The following is an 18836-nucleotide window of genomic DNA, read 5'->3' on the forward strand; positions in this document are numbered from 1 at the left end:
CCAAGCAGTAAATAAAGCAAATATTCTATAGGATTCCTATGTGGGGGGTGCACAGAAAGTTACTCTGTCAAAGTTGACATTTCAAAAACGTATCTGGACTGGGTAAGACACATGGCTTTTGGGTTATTCAGCCCCAGTAATGGATGTACCGGGCTTCAGGGAGACTTTCTAAATGTAACCATGTTAATGGGGCTCATAACTTTACTAGTAGATTAATGAGGATCTGAAAGATAGGGTAAGTCTGATCTGTTACTGGATAATGTGGTGATTAATGTTTGTGATGTAATAAGGAAGCCCTAATTAGAAAACTACAGGGGGAAAACCCCAACAGGCTTTTTCACTTAACCAAAGCTTCCACCATTGAAAGAAATTTTGAAGTGTCATTTAATAAGCTTTATAGACTCAGGATGTAAAATCAGAGTAAAGCTTATTACATGTTGAATAGAGTCAGTAACATTACAATCCATTGAGACTTCATATCTTTTCTTATGAAAATTCTTAAATCAGAACAAGTTACTGTGAAAATATAATTTGTAGTTATAATAATAAATGGGGCTATGTTTGTGTTCTTTCAACGATATTTTAGCTTTTGTTCTTTTAAGAGTATGAGAAACATACGCCACCATTTTCAAGAGGACACTATCCTATGATCCAATTTTTCACTCTGTTTAAAACTTTCAATAAATTCATTCAAAGTGCTAATAGGCAAAAACAAAGATTCCCGTTTTTTAAAGTGAATTTTATACCCCTTTTCTTTGAAAAACATTTTGGAATGCCTGATCTTAGTAATAGTTTTCCTTCCCTATATACATAGAATATTTACCTCAAATTACTCTTTTATACTGGAAGAAAACTCTGGAAATAAAAAACTAAAAAAACCTTTAAACTACCTTGCACACATATATACATTGTAAGAGATTTTTCTACATTGGAAATTTATGTATGAAATATGATATAGCCTTTTAAATAATATTGGTAAAATACTTTTTTTGCATCCTATTTAGCAGTTTTAGAGGTTAATGACAAGCTGAAGGGATCAGTGACCAAGGCTTCGTCACCACTGTTAACTTCAACCCATCACTAATTGCTGGAAATGTCTTGGGTCTAGGAGGTTAACTCTTGTACAAGATTAAGGAGAAGGAAACATAAACTCTTAATACTATCTTTATGGGCTGTGTCCTTTAATTTGGAATGTACAGGGCAATTATCGTTTTGGCCAATAATTAGCCCATCTGCAGACTTGCCATTCATATGGCTTAAACCATCATTCAGCTCTTTGCCCAACAGTTCTACAATTAAAGATCTTATATTTAAAAGGGAAATACAGTCTATTATTTCTATCTACTTTAGTTACTTATGATTTTTATATCCCTTCCCAGAGATGGTTGCATATTTTTTCCTAGAATCTTTACGTGGGGGCTTTTATCTCTTAGAAAAGTCTATTCATTTGTCTATAAGACCACTGGGGTACTCAAAGTGATCTAGAACAAAACAAAGTCTTCCTGAAGTGCAGCAATTTAAGCAAACAACCTTATTTCTCAGGTGCAAGAAAAGCCCTCTGAATCCTCCAATTTCACACTTGTCACTGAGGGCTTTGTATTGGGCAGGGAAAACAGCTTAGGTATCTCTGTGGTGTCCATTTTTGTTTTAGCACACAGTAGGCCCTGAACGTGCATATATCAATTTATTGCATAAATGTGAACCAAGTCTCCTTATGGGTATCTTTAATTACAGAAACACTTCTTATTTTTCAAATAATCATGCTATATCAACACAGCCGTTCACAACAGTAATGCTCATAACACATTAATAAGTGAAACAAGAAAGGATGTAAGTTATGATCCATTTTTTGAAAAAAGAAAATATTATTAAATTATTTGAATTATTAAATAAAGCCACACAACTACAAAGTTGACTTATGCAATTGGGTGTCTCTCTTTTTGAAAAAAACTCCAGGTTTTTAAAGAGCAGATGAGTTGGGAAGCTTTAGGAAACAAAGCAAAAATCCTCAAAGCAGTCTACTTAGTCTTGCCTTACATCAATCACCCTTTCTTATTAACCTCTCACCCTTAAACCGTGCTGCAAGGAGGTGGGGGCAAGTATGTAGTGGGCTGGGGGTGAGGACAGAGTGATAAAATGTAAATTATGTAGAAGAAGGCTGCAGCTTTAACAAGTGTTTATGTTTATTCAGAGCCTTCCTCTGAGATGCTCCAAGTGTTTTATAAACGTTATCTCCTTAATCCTCTGGAACAAGTAGGTGGCAACTCTGGCTCTTTACTTGACAGATATTTTATCTATGATTGGAAAAATTACATGCCAGCAGAAGATCTTAACAGAAAGCAATTGGATGATGACAAAGATTAATTTTAATGCATGCCCTCAAGAACAATTCCGCGCGATCTACACACTCCCCTCTTGTTTTTCAGCCACATGTTTTAGCCTCTTCCAGCATGCAGCGTGCTCACGTGGTAGGATTCTCAGGAAACCGGTAACAGAGGTTGCTTTGAGAGAGGGAAATTTGGCAGTTGGATGGAGGGACTGAAGGAAAAGGAGACTTTTCACTGTCTATATATATGCTTATGTACCTTTTGGATTTACCTATTTAAAAAATAAATTTAAAAACCCTCCCAGAACAGTCTTCAAGAGGGCAAAGTCAGCTGGATGATCTACTCACTCCCCTGACGTTCCCTCCAGTCCCCCAGGAAACAGTAGTTGGGCTTTAGTCTAACTCTGTCTTTTTTTTGTAATATTCTGAATAGAAATCGTTGAAGAAAAATGAGTACGCAATTTACAGTCCATATTAAATGTATAACTTGAGAGATTTAATGGAAATGAGAAATGCAGTGTGTTGAAAGGCTCTCTGGATCTTTCTTCCTCTCTGTGGATTTATATATTTACAGATGTTCCTTAACTTAGAATGGAGTTAAAGTCATAAAGTCAAAAAATTTTAAAGTCAAAAGAAATCCCAAGTCAAATCGTAAGTCGGGGGCTTTATATACTGCACTTCATTCATCTGGGTGGCTGATAGCATCAAAGGAATTTCAGGTCTATTTACAAACCACCAAAAGTTTTTAAAAGTTTTAAGAAACTTTTAAAAGGAGGTAATTTTCCACTTTTTCCTGATTTCACCCAGTCTTCAACTTCTTATCAATTTTCGTCTTGATTGAATGAAATGGATGTAGGAGTCTTAGGCTGACTAATCATGAAATATACAATTTTAGGGAGAAAAGAAAAGAACTAAATCAGGGTAATTGGTGGTGGTGGGGTGAGAAGCGGACTTGACGAGTGTATATACAATTTTACACCCACCTAAATTCCAAGGGTACTTACTATTGTTGCGGGACAGGCCGTGTCTTCAAGCACAGGGTGGAGGAATCCAGGGTACTTTCCCTTTTTGTGGGCTCCAGAGCTTTGGTGACTCCGAAGGGCATACAGAGCAATTCCCTGAGGATCTTGTTAAAATGCAGATTCTGGTTCAGTTGGTCTGTGGGGGGCCCTGGATTCTGCATTTCCAACACATTCCCAGGGGCTGTCCCTGCTGCTCCCCTAGGAGCACGCTTTAAGTAGTGAGGATTTACAGAGCTTGCATCTGTTATGACTGGTTTCCGCTGCATTTAACTGACTACCCGCCTCCAACAATTAAAAGTTCCTCCCCAGCCAGGTGCAGTGGCTTATGCCTGTAATCCCAGCACTTTGGGAGGCCAAGGCAGGAGGATCATATGAAGTCAAGAGTTTGAGACCAGCCTGACCAACATGGCTAAGCCCTGTCTACAAAAACACAAGAATTAGCCAGGTGTGGTGGCATGCGCCTGTAATCCCAGTACTTTAGGAGGCCGAGGCAGGTGGATCACTGGAGGTCAGGAGTTTGAGACTAGCCTGGCCAACATGGTGAAACCCTGTCTCTACTAAAAATACCAAAATTAGCTGGGTGTGATGGCGGGCGCCTGTAACCCCAGCTACTCAGGAGACCGAGGCAGGAGAATGGCTTGGACCCGGGAAGCAGAGGTTGCAGCGAGCCGAGATCACACCATCACACTCCAGCCTGGGTGACAGAGCGAGACTCTGCCTTAAATGAATAAATAAATAAAGTTCCTCCGTTTTCATGAATCTAGAAATCTGGAGCTTGGCAGACAGGGAAGAAGGAGTCATTTCCACAGTGTCTCAGGGATCGCGGAGTTGTCCACTTTTCCTTGCAGATTCATCCACTTTTCTTTGCTTCGTCATCTTTTTTGAGTGATTTTCATTGTCAGTATAGTGGCTGCCCTTTTGAGTGATTTTCATTGTCAATATAGTGGCTGCCCTTCCAGGTATCACGTTCATTTTCCATGAGGATGAAGAAGTCATGAGAGAGAACAAAAGGTATATGCCAAGTGAGTCTCCATCTTTTAATTGGGAAAACAGCAGCCTTCTGGGAAGCCAGACTCCTACTTCTCATTGGCCAGCAGACGTCTACTAACATCAGCCACATGACTGCAGGAAGCTTCAAGGCAGCTTTGTAAATAAAAATTCTTGGCTGGCCGCGGAGGCTCATGCCTGTAATCCCAGCACTTTGGAAGGCCGAGGTGGGCGGATCACGAGGTCCCAAGATGGAGACTGTCCTGGGTAACACGATGAAACCCCGTCTCTACTGAAAATACAAAAAATTAGCCGGACGTGGTGGCGGGTGCCTATAGTCCCAGCTACTCGGGAAGCTGAGGCAGGAGAATGGCGTGAACCCGGGAGGCGGAGCTTGCAGTGAGCCGAGATTGCGCCACTGCACTCCAGCCTGCGCGACAGAGCGAGACTCTGCCTCAAAAAAAAAAAAAAAAATTCTTTAGCTAAGCATATTGTCACCCTGAACAAAATAATGGTTCTGTTAGAAGGAAGGGGAGAATAGACATTAGGTAGGTGTCATAGGTGGAATAATGGCCCCCCAATGATGTTCATGACTAAATCACTGGAACCTGTGATTATGTTACCTTCCACAGCAAAGGCGACTTTGCAGATGTGATTAGACGGGAGGATTCTCCTGGGTTACCTGGAGGGCCCATTGTAATCGCAAGGCCCCTCACTAGAGGGAGGTGGGCGGGTGAGTGTCTGAGGGGAGATGCGCGCTTAGAAGCAGAGGGCAGAATGGTGTGCATCTAGAGGTGGGGAACGGACAAGACAGGGACGCTTCTTCAGAGCCTCCAGAGGGAACATAGCTTTCTGGACAATTTATTTTACGTCCACAAAACCCTTTTTGGAATTCTGACTTTCTTTCAGAGCTTTAAAGTAAGTTTGTGTTCTTAAGCCGCTGTGTGGTAATTTGCAATACGAAACTCATGCAGTGCCGCCTGGCGTTGTCTGTCCCAGAGTTAGGAGGAGGTGTGAGGAGACAGGGAGAAGTACCAGGACACCAGCCCTGGGCAGGGCCCAATGCAGACGCACCAGCAGGTGGGCCGCCTCCCGGAGGCAGTAGTGGACGGCAGGAGAGGGGCACACAGCCCAGAGGCGGCAATTGTCTGAACTGTGAACATTCGCTAATTGGGCTGGTTGTTTTATTTCGTATTGGCAAAAGGCTTTTTCTTAGATAGGCTCACGGACTGCAAGGGAGCCTCAGTGATCACCCAGGCTAGACGGCTCCTCAGATTTCCCTGGAGGGACCGGAGGCCTGAATCTGGAGAGACTCCCCAGGCGAGACAGTGGGACCTCCCGGAGCTGTTTCAGTGCTTCCCACCACGGCCGGCTGCTTCCTGCTCCGGCGTTCTAGGTCGGGCTGTCAGGCCAAATACAGGATGCCCCAAGTAAATGTGATTTTCAGATAAACAACAAATAACTTTTTTAGTATAAGCATTATCTGAGTTTCTTATTGCTTCCGTAACAAATTACAGTGGTGTAAATCAACACAAATTAATCTAACACTGCTGCAGGTAGCTAGCCCCGGGGTCTCCTGGGGCTCAAATCAGTGTCTAGGAGGGCCATGCTCCTTCCGAAGACTTCAAGGAGAGTCCGTTTCTTTGCTTATTCCCACACTTCTAGAAGCCGGCTGCATCCTTCAGCTGGTTGGTCCTTCCTCCACCTTCAATTTCTTACTCTGGCTCTCCTGCCTCCCTCCTCTAAGGATGCTGTGGTTACATTTCGACCAGTCACATCACCCAGGACGACCTGCCCTCTGAAAAGCCTTAACTTAATCACAGCCGCAAAATCCTTTTTGCCATGTAAGGGAATATGTTCCAAGTGTTAGGAATATCTGTCCATGGACATCTTTGTTGGCCCCTTTTCTACCTGCCACAAATGTGTCCTAAATATTGCATGGGACATACTTACACTAAAAAATTATTCATTGTTTTTCTGACATTCACATTTAACTGGGGATACCATATTTTTATTTGCTAAATGTGGCAATCCTCATTTTTGGAAGTGTAGATAGATAGGGTGTATTCTCTTCTGCTATGGCAATTATTCCACCTACAACTTTATCAGTAAACAAAAAAATTGGATTTGGACAGGTGAGCATCTATTGAAATAAATGCCTTCCTTTTTAGAAAAATTGATATTAATTAGCTTTTTAATATTCTGAACTATATTTTTAGTGAGCAATTTCTATTTAATTTATCTTCAACAGGGAACATAAGAGTAACACATCACAGCAGTCAGACAGAAAGTACACCAAGTATTTATTTGAAATATTTTGAATTTCTCCACATACCACATGGTCCAGTTCTCTCAACCAGCCCATTAATAAATCTGTTATCCAAAAATGTGGCTCTAGATGTGGCTTAGCGTGGTTGTACTTGATTACTGAGTGTCTAGAATGTCTTTCTCTCTTAACCAAAACACTTCAGGGGCAAAAGAGACACCGGGGAGTGGGACTCCCACAGCCTGGGGTGGGTTCAGAGCTGATGTCTCCCTCGCTAGCTGCTTTCTGAATAACGCCCTGGAGATGTCTCTGTGGCACTGGGGCCTCCTCTTGCTGGGCTCTTTACTTCTGTAAACCTCTTCAAGCCTCTTTTTTTTTTTTTTTTTTTTTTTAGATGGAGTCTCGCTCTGTCGCCAGGCTGGAGTGCAGTGGTGCGATATCGGCTCACTGCAACCTCCACCTCCCGGGTTCAAGTGATTCTCCTGCCTCAGCCTCCTGAGTAGCTGGGACTACAAGCACGTGCCACCACACCCAGCTAATTTCTGTATTTTTAGTAAAGACGGGGTTTCACCATGTTGGCCAGGGTGGTTTCGATCTCTTGACCTCGTGCTCCGCCCGCCTCGGCCTCCCAAAGTGCTGGGATTACAGCCGTGAGCCACCGCACCCAGCCCTCTCTTAATGACAATATTAAAACTGACTACAATTAGCAGTATTCACTGATATGCAAGTACTGTCATGCTTAAGTCCACTTTAAAAAACAAAACTGTCTTAAATAGATTGCTCTGGTGTTAGGAAAAATTATCCAAAACTTAGAAATAAAGCCAAGAGAATGACTGTCTTTTTAAGGCCATACTAAAGCGTTGTCTAACAAGCCTATCTAAAGATTATTTCATTCTCTAGGGATAGAAGGTTGTATTATTATTTTACTCTGCTTGGTAATATTAATTAAAGACTCAGACTCTATGCAGGTAAGTATTAACTTGTAGATTTGTGTCCAGTGGAAATACCAATTATTTCTCTCAGGTAGAAAACCCCAAAAGTTAGGCTTCCATCTCTTTTTGAAACACAACCAGCTGCTTGTATGTCTGATCAAGTAATGTTATTCTGAATTCTTTTTTTAGGTTTTCTTTATTGTTTCTTTTCTTTCTCCTTCCTTCGTTCCTTCGTTCCTTTGTTCCTTCCTTCCTTCCTTCCTTCCTTTCCTCCTTCCTTCCTTCTTTTTTAAGAGACAAGGCTTCACTGCCACCCAGGCTGGAATGCAGTGGTGTGATCATAGCTCATTGCAGCCTCAACTAATCAAGCCTCCTGGCCTCAAGTAATCCTCCTATTCAGCCTCCCAAAGTGTTTGGATTACAGGCATGAGCAGCCGTGCCCAGCCTTTTTTTTTTTTTTTTTTTTTGAGACAGGGTCTCACTCTGTCACCCAGGCTGGAGTGCAGTGGCACAATCTCAGCTCACTGCAACCTCCGACTCCAGGACTCAAATGATCCTCCCACCTCAGCCTCCCAAGTAGCTGGAACTACGGGTGCACACCACCATGCTTGGCTAATTTTTAAATTTTTTTATAGGGACAGGATCTTTCCATGTTGCCTAGGTTGGTCTCAAATTCCTGGGCTCCTCAGATGTTCTTAAAACCAGCTTTGAACTCTTACCAGATGCCTCATTAATTAGTTGAATAAAATTTGATATGTACTCATCCTATAGTTGTATGACTCTCATACAACTAACTTGTTGAAAATGATGCTTTATCAGTAGCATAAGTCAGCCCATCTGGTTTATACTGTGGATTTGCTTTAACAACTTATTTCTTTTTAGATGAGCTAAAGGTTCAAGTTTCTTAGCATGACACTGAGGGTTCTTCACATTCTGGTCCCAGGTGACATCTTTTTTTTTTTTTTTTGAGACAGGGTCTCCTGTCGCCCAGGCTGGAGTGCAGTGGTGCAATCTTGGCTCACTGCAACCTTGCCTCCTTGGTTCAAGCTATTCTTCTGCCTCAGCCTCCTGAGTAGCTGGGATTACAGGCATACACCACCACAGACTGACTAATTTTTGTATTTTTATGTTCAGTAGAGATGGGTTTCACCATATTAGTCAGGCTGGTCTTGAACTTCTGACCTCAGGTGATTTGCCCTCCTCGGCCTCCCAAAGTGCTAGGATTACAGGCGTGCACTACCGCGCCTGGCCTGACATCTCCTCTTCTGTGAAGTCTTCCCTAACCTCCTCTTTCCCAGTCTACACCACACCCTCCTTGGGCAGAGTCAGATATCTCCGCATCCTTTGCACCCAGCATCCCAAACATATGTTTGCTGATAAACTGAACTGTTTTCCTACTCTTCTGGTTGGCGTGTGACCTGGAGGTTAATTTAAATAATACATTCCATGTCCTGGTCACAGTGATTGCTTCCTGGGGCGGGGGGAGGGGGGTCCTATGAGCCACCCTGTTTCCATCAGCATCTTCTCAGGACGTTTATTGCAATGGTGGGACAGAAGTACTCTTTCTTTCCTACTGATGTGGACAAAGCCTGTCACCTGGAATCTGGTGGCAGCTGTCTTTGGCTGGTGAGAGGAGCCACCCTCGGGACGGAGCCAGCACTGGGAAAGCAGCTCTGAGAACTGGGGAGAAATTCCAGCCGTGGTCATGTGGCTATGTTTCTGGAACAGGCCTTAAGATACTCTTGCTTCTAGACTTTTCAAGTCTGGGAGCCAGTAGATCCCTTTGATCACATAAGCCTGTTTGAATTAGATTTTCTATTATTTCTGGCCAGAAGCATCCTAGCTGATACAGATACCTATGTTACTCATTGGTGTCTCCATCAATGCTTCCAGAGTAATTTTGTGTCTGCCTAACTTCTGCCCATAGAAAAACATCTTTGTGATCCCGGAGCCTTGCTCAGTTTCTAGCTCAGTTGGAACTCAATAAATGTTGCCTGAGTTCATTTTAGGAAAACACTTTTTTGCACTATACTCTTGTTATTTTTACAAGTAATGAAATAAAAACCTACTTTTCTCACCTTCTGCAGATCCCAGCGTCTCCCAAATTCCAAGGCTTGATTACTTTTTCTGACATCTGTGTCATCTCACCTGGAGCCACATGAATCTCTCAGTATCCCTACTCTCCTGCTTCAGCCCCTGCCCGCTTCCTGTGGAAGCTTTCCAGGAGGCTATGCCTGGGCAGTTAGCCAGGCTGGCAAGTGGTGGGTTTAACAGAGCACTGCATAAACACACCCACATCCTATGTAAACAAGATGCACCTAGTCTCTGGCAACTTTGAATTTTAAGAATGATTACAGAAACACAGCTGTAAACGTGGAGATCTTTTCTGAAGTGTATGGACCACGTTCTGAGCCAACTCACCTCTGGACCAGGCTGGGAAATCATGTGGGAAAGAGATTCTGCTGGCAGATTCAGAGGGCCTGAGAATGAATCCCTTCTCACCAACCAGGCGCAGGTTGGTTGCTGGGAAGCACTTTGGAGTTGTCTCTCCCGACTGACATTCATTCACAATATCTCCACCTGGGAAGTGCACCTGTCCTGCCCTTTTGACAATCATGCTAATTTTGTCACACTCCCTGTATGTCTCTTGTACAAAGAATGAGAACTCAAAACATCTGTGGGAAGAAGGCACCAGGAGAATGATTTTGTGCTTTATATATTTGCATACATTGGCAACAGCAAGAAAAAAAAGCCCCTATTTGGAACTAATTCAAGTACATAGGACCAAGATATATTTTAATAGTTCAACATTGAATTCAGTGAGTTCTTAGACACCAAAGGAGGAAATATGTCTGCTTCAATTGCAAAATAAAACTGACACTGATTCTAAAAACATTAAAGGACATCAAAGTGGGCTGTGCCAGTCTCATATTTCAGACGTGACTTAGTGTTGTGTATTTTTCCAGAGCCCACCTCATCTGGGAAAAACTACTGCTAATGATTTATGTATGACTTATCACCACCAACCCTATGGTAAAAGAGTGAACTAGCCAGTATCAACCTGGTTTTTACACCAGAGGCCAGAAACCGCTTTCCTTCCCATCGCCTGGGGTAACTTAGGGGCGAATGTTACCTTTTGAACATGAAACACCCTCAATCCCTGTATTTCTTTCTCTTCCCCTTGACTCATGAAACACCCAGAGGTAAAAAAATAACAGGGGGTGTGGGAGGCAGACACCCACATAAAGAAGCAGAATTTATGATTTGTGTCTTACAGATTTGTTAATGGGTTTGCTAACACTTCTTTCTTTCATTGACTTGGTGCTTGAAACTCTCATAAGTGTGTAATTTTCAACTCACAGTGTTCCCAGGTGAGGCATGGTTGTGGGGATACAGCAGACGGACACCCACAAGTTATTTTTAACAGTAATGACCTGCTCCAAGGGTCATTGAGGACTTTAATTTTAAAGGGTGAGCTTGAAATATTTCACATCTTTGTGACATATGACTATGCCACATTTCAATAAATGTTTTCTTTTTTTTTTTCGAGACAGAGTCTCACTCTACTCTGTCACTCAGGCTGGAGTGCAGTGGGGCAATCTCTGCTCACTGCAACCTCTGCCTCCTGGGTTCAAGCGATTCTCCTGCCTCAGCCTCCCAAGTAGCTGGGACTACAGGTGTGTGCCACGAGGCTTGGCTGATTCAATGAATGTTTTCTGTCCCAAACTGAAAATGTTTAAAGGAGGCAAGATTCATACTTTTACATAACAGAAGGGCAGCTCTTATCTCCACATTGCCTAAGATGTTATGATTTTAATTTCTGCAACATAGTGCCATGGCCTTAAAAAAAGGTCAGTAATCACATTGGACTATCTCAGTGCGGGTCACAGAACACAAGTTTGTAATGCTTAATGACATCTGTGGGAACTGCTCTGTGAAAACGGAATTTCTGAGCTGAGAAGTCCACATCTCTGTTCATCTACATGAATTTTTAATCAGTTAACAAATAAATACTCAACATTTATTCCATGCAACGGTAACAAATATGAGGGAACCAAAAAGTATAAGACACATGCCTGTTTTGAATTGCTTACAATTTAACTGAAGATAAAAATTACATCGTAAAAAACCCCATATTCATTCTTGGCCAGGCGCGGTGGCTCACGCCTGTAATCCCAGCAGTTTAGGAGGCCGAGGCGGGCAAATCACAAGGTCAGGAGATCGAGACCATCCTGGATAACACGGTGAAACCCCATCTGTAATAAAAATACAAAAAAAAATAGCCGGGCTTGGTGGCAGGCGCCTGTAGTCCCAGCTACTCGGGAGGCTGAGGCAGGAGAATGGCGTGAACCTGGGAGGCGGAGTTTGCAGTGAGCCGAGATCGCACCACTGCACTCCAGCCTGGGCGACAGAGTGAGACTCCGTCTCAAAAAAAAAAAAACAAAAAAAAAAACCATATTCATCCTTCAAGAATCAGCTCAAGACTCCTACCTGGCTCTCCTCCAGTGTCCTTCCCTGGAAGAGTCAATCACTGCTTTTTCTGGACTTTGCACTACTTTCACTCTGAACTGTAACAATTGCTACGGCACCTTCTACACAGTTGCCTAGTACAGTGCAACATGGTGGGTGTTCGACAAAATGTAAGTTAAAACAGCAACGAACAAAGGAGCCAGTGCACCAGAAGACCCAAAGAACATTCTGAATTGTCATAAGCATAAAACCAGTGGGGCAGAATGAGCGCTCACTCCAAGTTGGAGTGGTCGGTGGGGGCATCTGAAATAGACCAGACCTTCACGCCTGGGATGGTTAGCTGTAGGGAATTACGCATATGACAGTGAAGATGCTATCCCCATCCTCCAGGCAGCTTCTTTTTTTTTGTTTCTTTGAGATGGAGTCTCCCCCTGTTGCCCAGACTGGAGTGCAGTGGTGCGATCTCGGCTCACTGCAACCTCCGCCTCCTGGGTTCAAGCGATTCTCCTGCCTCAGGATCCCAAGTAGCTGGGATTCCAGGTGTACCTCACCACGCCCAGCTAATTTTTTGTATCTTTAGTGGAGACGGGTTTTCACCATGTTGGCCAGGCTGGTCTTGAACTCCTGACCTCGTGATCCACCTGCTTCAGCCTCCCAAAGTGCTGGGATTACAGGCATGAGCCACCGTGCTGCCTGGTTGCAGGCAGCTTCTTGAGAAAGGGTACTGGTTTTGGGGATACAGATTTATAGGAGATAAATTGAAACCTTGAATTCTTTTTTTTTTTTTTCTGAGACAGGGTCTCACTCTGGAGCCCGGGCTGGAGTGCAGTGGTATGATCTTGGCTCACTGCAACCTCCACCTCCTGGGCTCAAGTGATCCTCTTACCTTAGCCTTTCAAGTAGCTAGGACCACAAGTGTGTACCACCATGCCCAGCTAATTTTTTGTGTTTTTGTAGAGACGGGGTCTCACCACATTGCTCAGGCTCATCATGAACTTCTGAGCTCAAGTGATCCGCCTGCCTCAGCCTCCCAAGGTGCTGGGATTACAGGCATGAACCATCATACCTGGCCTTTTTTTTTTTACAGCTTAATTGAGGTATGATTGTATGATTGACTTAAAATAAATTGCACAGGTATACACTTATGAAGCCATTACCACAATCGAGATAATAAACATATCCATCATCTCCTAAAAGCCCTAATTTCTCTTGGTAACCCCTCTCTTCTCCCTCCCTGTGCCTCTCTCTACCCCCAAGTAACCACTGCTGTCTTTCCGACGCTATCAATTGTATTTTCTAGAATTTTATGCAATGAAATGATAGAGTATACAAGTGACATAACCATTTGAGCTGCATCCATGTTGCGTTATATAAGTAGTTATGCCTTTCCATGGCTGAGTAGTATTCTATGGTATATACCACAATTTCCTTACCTATTCATCTATTAACTGACAACGGGGTTGTGTGATGGTTAATTCTATGTGTCAACTTGACTGGACTGAAAGATGTCCAGATAGCTGGTAAAACAGTGTTTCTGGGTGTAGCTCTGAAGTTGTTTCCAGAAGAGATGAGCATTTTAATCAGTAGACTGAGTAAAGAAGGTCACCCTCACCAATGTGGGCATGCACCATCCAATCCACTGAGGGCTGGAATAGAACAAAAAGGTGGAAGAAGGGCAGTTTGCCCTCTCTATTCACTCTGGGACGTCCATCTTTTTTCTGTGCTCAGATAGTAGTTCTCCTGGTTCTCAGAATTATACTACTGGCTTTTCTGCATTTTCAGACAGCAGACTGTGGGTCTTCTTGACCTCCATAATCTCAGGAGCCAATTCCCTAATAAATTACACAAATACATATTTGCCAAGGCTCCCCAGAGTGGTAGAACCAACATGACGTCTATCTATCTGTCTATCTATCTACTTACCTATCAGACATGTACGAGACATACAAGAAATACACACACACACAGATACACATATGCATATCTTACTGGCTCTGTTTCTCTTAGAGAATCTTGACTAATACAGGTTGTTTCTAGTTTTGAGCCATTACAAATTCATGTGCAACTCTTTTTACGCACAATGCTTTCATTTCTTTTCAGTAAATCTCAAGAAATTTAGGTCTATGATCCCTAGAAGTCAAATGGCTGGGTCCCACGTTAGGTATTTGTGTACCTCATTAAGAAACTGCTAAACTGTTTTCTAAAGTGGTTGTACCCATTTACATTCCCATCAGTAGGGCTGGAGAATTGCAGTTGTTCCACATCCTCACCAACACTGGGTATAGTCAGTCCTCTTAATTGTAGTCATTTTAATGATATGTACTGGTATCTCACTGTGGTTTTAATTTGCATTTTCCTACTAACTAATGATGTAGAACATCTTTCCACAGCTTTTTTGCCATCTAAATATTTTCACCAGTCTCTTCAGCCCTTTTGTGACTTTTAAAAAGTGGATTGTTTATATTCTTATTACTGGGTTTTGAGGGAGTTCTTTTTATATTCTGGATAAGTCCTTTATCAGATATGTAATTTGCAAATATTTTCTTCCAGCTGTGGCTTGTCTTTTCATTCTCTTAACTTGTTGTTTGAAGAGCAGAAGTTTTTAGTTTGATGGAGTCTAACTTAACAATTTTTAAAAATAAATTGTGCTTTTGTTATTCTAAAAAAGCTCTGACTAACTCAAAGTTTCAAAGATTTTCTTCTATGTATTCTCCTAGAAGATTTATAGTTTTAGGATTTATATGTATGGCTATGATCCATTTTGAGTTAATATTTATATATTGTGTGAGACATGGATTAATTTCTTTTTACACATGCATATTCAGTTGTTCTAGCACCATTTGTGGAAAAAACAGTCCTTGCTTATGGAATCACTTTTGCTCTTTTGTTGAAAGCCCACTGGCCAAATACATCTGGGTCTGCTTCTGCTTTCTGTTTTCGCTCATTTATTTGTCTATCTTTATGCTAATAAGACACTATCTTCATTACTATAGCTTTATGAATATGAGTTATTTGTCCTTATTTTTCAATGTTGTTTTGGCTATTCTAGGTATTTTGCATTTCCATAGGGATTCTATAATCCCCTTATCAATTTGGACATAAAAATCTAGTCTTCCTGGATTTGATGGATTGCATTGAATTTATAGATCAATTTGGGGATGATTGGCATCTTAACAATATTCTGTTTTCCAATCTATAAGCATAGGATATCTCTGTATTTATTTAGGTTTATTTAATTTTCTTTATAATTTTCTTTTTATTTTATTACAGACAAGGTATTGCTCTGTTGCCCAGGCTGGAGTGCCATGGTGCAATGTAAGCTTGGACTCCTGGGCTCAAGTGATCCTCCCGCCTCTGCCTCCCAAGTAGCTAGCGCTATAGGAATGCACTACCACACCAGCTAATTTTTTCTTTTTTGTAGAGAAGAGGTCTTGCTATTTTGCTTAGGCTGGTCTTGAACTCCTGGGATCAAGTGATCTTCCCACCTTGGCTTCCCAAAGAGCTTGGATTACAGGTGTGAGCTACCATGCTTGGGCTATTTTTACTTTTTTAGAGATGGGGTCTCTTTCTGTTCCCCAGGCTTGAGTACAGTGGCATAATCATAGCTTGCTTTCTGTGGTCATGAACTCCAGGACTCAAGTGATCTTCCCGCCTCAGCCTCCCAAGTAGCTGGGATTACAGGAGCATGTCACCATGCCCAGCTAATTTATTTATTTTACTTTTTTAGAGCGAGAGTCTTGCTACGTTGGCTAGGCTGGTCTTGAACTCCTGGTGTCAAGCGATCCTCCTGCCTCAACTTCTGAGTAACTGGGATTACAGGTGTGAGCCATTATTCCTGTGGTTTTTTTTTTTTTTTTTTTTTTTTGGGATAGGGTCTCACCCTGTCGCCTAGCCTAGGCTGAAATGCAGTGGCACAATCTTGGCTCACTGCAACCTCTGCTTCCCAGGTTCAAGCAATTCTTGTGCCTCAGCCTTCTGAGTAACTGGGATTACAGGCGCACGCCACCACACCTGGCTGATTTTTGTATTTTTAGTAGACATGGGGTTTCGCCATGTTGATCAGGCTGGTCTTGAACTCCTGACCTCAACTTATCCACCAGCCTTAGCCTCCCAAAGTGCTGGGATTACAGGCATGAGCCACTGTGCCCAGCCCTGTGGCTTCTCTTAACAATGTTTCATAGTTTTCAGCCTCCAGGTCTTATAAATCTTTGGTGTAGTGATATATCTATATTTGCAATATATTCAGATAATAACAAAACGTTGATTGAAAAAAAGACAAGTAGATACAGGATGTGATGTTACGCCAGCTAAGAAAAAGCTTAGATATGGGCAGAGTGGGCAGTTTTTTCCATTGGGGCAGTAGAGGGCACCTGCCACCTTTTCTCTCATTTGCTCTGCATCTCTTCTTTTTGGAGGAACAGAGCCAGTACTGGAACCAGAAAGAGTGAATTGCCCGAGTCACTGCTGGTGGGTCCCTCACACTCCGTCTATGCACTTCAGATGGAATGGACCCATCCTGTCACAATAAATGGGTTCACAGTTGTTTACTGGACCCAAGCCAGGCCAATGAGCCTCATTACGATGAGGATGCGATGTTTTCCTTTTGAAGGGATTAGCTACTATGGGGAGGATATCTTAAGCCCAGAGCTATGGAAGGCTACTTTTGTCATCTTTTATTGAACCTGCCTGTCAAATCTAGAGAACTCCATCAGATTAGGTAATTATGGAATGCAGTTTGTGGTAACCAGCCTCCAACATCACCTTGGAGTTGTCTCTTGGATAGTGCTCCAAGATAGTTACCCCCAGTGATTCTTGCCACCTTCTAGTCATCTTTGTTGAACCCCATTTGTGTGTGTGTGTGTGGTTTTTTTTTTTTAGACGGAGTCTTGCTTTGTCGCCAGGCTGGAGTGCAGTGGCATGATCTCGGCTCACTGCAACCTCCACCTCCCGGGTTCAAGCGATTCTTCTGTCTCAGCCTCCCAAGTAGCTGGGACTACAGGTGCCCGCCACCATGCCCAGCTAATTTTTGTATTTTTAGTAGAGACAGAGTTTCACCATGTTGGCCAGGATGGTCTCCATCTCTTGACCTTGTGATCCACCTGCCTTAGCCTCCCGAAGTGCTGGGATTACAGGCGTGAGCCACTGTGGCCGGCTCCCTTTGTTGTTGTTGTTGTTTTTTTTTTTTTTTTGAGACACAGTCTTGCTCTGTCGCCCAGTCTGGAGTACAATAGTGCAATCTCAGCTCACTGCAACCTCTGTAACCTCTGCCTCCCAGGTGCAAGTGATTCTCATGCCTCAGCCTCCCAAGTAGCTGGGACTACATGTATGCACCACCAAACCCGGCTAATTTTTGTATTTTTAGTAGAGATGGGGTTTCACCATGTTTGCCAGGCTGGTCTTGAACTCCTGACCTTAGGTGATCTGCCTACCTCGGCCCCCCAAAGTGCTGGGATTACAGGCGTGAGGCACTGTGCCCAGCCCCACTTCCCACTTTGAATAGGACTGATCAATGTAGGCAATGGGATATTGCAGAAATGATGGCATTCAATTCCCAAAGGTAGGTCATGAAACACATTGCAGCTTCTACTCTGCCCTCTCTTGGAACATATGCTCTGGGGGAAGCCAGCTGCACATCACAAGGACCTTAATGCACTTTATGTGAGTTGCTCTCTGTGTGAGGTGGAACTGGGGCACCCACCAACATGTGTTTGAGCTGCTCTCTAGCCTGGCCAAACCTTCCCATGGCTGCCTCTCAGCCAACATGTTTCTTGCAACCTTATGAGAGACCGTAGCACCAAGCTCATCTGCTCCCAAATTCCTGACTTGCAGAAACTGTCTGAGGTAATATAGGTTGATTGTTGCTTAAAGCCACGAAGTTTTGAGGTGACTTGTTACATGCAATAGATAACGAATACGTGGTCTAATATAGCTCACTCCGATTTGCCCCAGCTTAAGACAATCCATTTTTTCTTAACTCTTCTTGTTTTTATTTTCCCGATGACTTAGCTCCTTCTGGGCCAGAGTCCCTTGAGAGATTGCCTGTCCTCAGTGATCGACCACACTCTGTTCCTCGCCCGAGCCCTGCTGCCGGAAAGCCCCCTTGGCCACGGTCATATTAAGACATGATCTTTAGGTTTCCTCCTCACGGACACCACCCCTGATTCTATAGTCCTTGGCTTATTTCCATGCTCTCATTGGAGGCTTTTCCTCCCTGCAAAGTTCCTCTTTCCCCAAGTAGCTCCACTCCTTGCATCGCACTTTTCTTGTATTTTCCATTCTTTTTTCTCTAACTACCTCTCTCGCTCTCTCTTTTTCTCTTATAATCCTAGAATTTTCCAAATATGTCACTCCCTAAACGTGTCTACTTTTTCACAATACTGGTGACTTTGTCTATGCCGTGTGTTACACTCATTGGTCCATTCATTCATTTAACAAGTACTTCTTATGTTCCTGCCACGTGCTAGGCACCAGGCTAGGTGCTGGAATACTTCTGCCTGGAACACCCTCGCCTCCGAATGCCCTCTTTCTCCACCTGAGCTTCCACCCAAGTGAATTCATCTGACTTTTATTATGGGCTCATTCAAGGTCAGACACTGCGCTAGACATGCTTTAAACCTCAACTCAAATCATAATTTCTTATAAGACTTCCTTTTTCCTCCAGCCAGAGTTAATTGCTCCCACCACACTCTATACTGGCATTCCCATAATGTTTTGTTTGTTCATTTGTGTATTCATTCATTATTTCATGGGCATTTTTGAGAGCCTGCTATATGCCTGACACCATGTTAGAAGCTGGGAAAGCATGGTGTGAGGTAAGTGCCAACAGACATTTG

Source organism: Pongo pygmaeus, chromosome 13 (genome assembly GCF_028885625.2).
Source record: "Pongo pygmaeus isolate AG05252 chromosome 13, NHGRI_mPonPyg2-v2.0_pri, whole genome shotgun sequence".
In the NCBI taxonomy this organism is placed as follows: domain Eukaryota; kingdom Metazoa; phylum Chordata; class Mammalia; order Primates; family Hominidae; genus Pongo; species Pongo pygmaeus.